Below are 2,324 nucleotides of genomic sequence, written 5' to 3' on the forward strand. Positions count from 1 at the left end.
CTAGGATGGAGCTATTGTTTATGATATTGGCGCCTCATGGAAGGTGGCCTTCACACTGCCTTCAATGAGATTATACTCATAGGTGCCATGCCAAAGAGGCTCACAGAGGACTTGATACATTTTATTCCCAAGGAGGGTGGTGATAGATTGGAGATTCGGCAGTGGAGCGAATATCGTCTCTCCTCCTATGGGGGCCAGCTATCTCAAAGAAGTCTCTCGAAACTCTGTCATTGGCCTGAGTCCAAAATGAAGCCCTAGCATGGTATCTATACTCCCACCTCCTCTCCTCAATGGACCGAATCTCTCTGCGGGCGGCAGTACTCTAACTCTCAATCCATGGGCTGTCTAGGGAACTCTCCTGAAGATGATGTAAAGAGGCTAGGCCCCTTCTCAGACTCCTCTCCTTCTCCCAAAATCCCTCCAATCTACTATGGGCTGCATTCTATAAGAAAACACTGACCTCCCCCAGGTCATCATCCAAAGTGCACGCTACGAGAGCCTAAGGAAAAGTCCAGTCCCGCCCATACCTTCTCGATCTGGCTGCAAATCTCGGGGTCCTGAATGAGGCTGTCTGGAATCCTGGAGCTCGCATGCCCTTCGTGCCTCCATGGGTCCTCTAGGGACAAAATAATTGGGGCATAATCTAAAAATGTAGTGCCTTCCAGAATACCAACCATGCCTCCATGGCTGCAAGCCCACTCGTTGACATAAAACCTATCGAGCCGAGAGAGGTTGGGCCCAGTGCTCCACCTATCCAATCGAGAGAAGCGAAGACTCCTAGGGCTACGCCCAAACTCTAGAAGATGCCAAGGGTCCTGTCCCCTAAGAATCAGTATCATCTCCTCCTAGGTAGAGTACTCCGCTCCTAAGACTGTGGTCGTGCCACTTCCAAGTCTATCCTCTACTGCCTCTATCATATTGAAGTCACCGCCCATGCACCAAAAATCAGCCCAGGGCAAGGCTTGTCGACAGTGCTCCAAAAGATAGCTCTACCTGCGGGCAGCATTCGAGGAATAAATTGAGGAAGCCAACACTATCCTCACCAATCAAAATGGTAACCCATTGAGCACGTCCTAGAACTATGACTCCTAATCCTGTCTCACAGATAGCATAAGCTACTCACTGACTGAGACACACACTCCTCCTTCTGTCCCTGAAGGGCCAAAGGATGGAGACAAAAAGTATGACTCCTACCTGTTAGACTCTTCCCACAACGGCGGCGAGTGCGCCCCCCCTTAGTAAGGTGATGCTCCTGGAGAGGAAAAGAATGTCGATAGGTTCCCCCACCATAGCTCGCTGAAGCTCTCCTCTAAGGATGCCTCGTCCCTGAAAGCACTAAGGCCCCCCTAAACCCTGAATGACACAATTGGTATTATGGACCCTGGTAATGACTGTCAAACCCTTGATCAATCCACAATGCACAAATGTAGACCTAAAAGTGCTTCAGGAGACTATGAACTGAGAACTAAAGATCAAATGAATGAATTTGAAAGTGCATGGGAATCGTTCACCGAAACATCTATGCTAGGATCCAATCAACATTTGGCTAGAGTTCCTAGTGATAAGGGCACAAACATTCAATGAAAACAAGTAGTGATTAACCTCAATGCTACTCACAATACGGGAAGAATTTGGGAATCTTTTGGCCAACCCATGCTCACTCCTAGACAAATGAATGTGCTAGATGATGTTGAAGACCAAGACCTCAAAGTCCGGGGCTATTTCTTACACACAATTCTAACTGAGGATGGTAACATTAAGTGTGAATTTCAAGTTACTCCTAGGGAGCTAAAAGAGGTTATCATGGGTGGTGATTGGTTGGTCAACACCTGGTACTCCATTGATGAAAGAAAGTAAACTATCCTCTTGGAGACTCCGGAAACATCCATTACATTGCTCTTATTACAACCAGACGAACCCTTGCCTGAAAGTGAAAATGTAGAGTCTAAACTCATCTTACCAGAGTCAAAACAACTGTAAGCTCAACACGTTGAATCTTCAGAAAGTAAGACTCCAGAACCTGAACCATTCCAATGGATTCCTAGAATAGAAATTGGCTTAGAATTCCAAAGCATCCAATCTCAAATCTATCCTTACAGACAACATAACCTCATGACATATAAGCTATGGTGTTGTAAAGGCAAGCCAAGCCTGCAAGCTCATGAATGGATTCTGTGGACTGATACTCAATGCACACTTTATGTGGAGTCTAAACCCTTGACATGTAAGATTTGTTTGTTAGACTGTGTTGAAAATAGATTTTATCCTAGGAAGGGATCGGGCTACCTTGGTGAAAGCTATACCAAACTTCATCAGCCAAACGT

This window comes from Cibotium barometz, chromosome 58 (assembly GCF_041138505.1).
Source record: "Cibotium barometz isolate CiBa-2024 chromosome 58, ASM4113850v1, whole genome shotgun sequence".
Classification (NCBI taxonomy): Eukaryota; Viridiplantae; Streptophyta; class Polypodiopsida; order Cyatheales; family Cibotiaceae; genus Cibotium; species Cibotium barometz.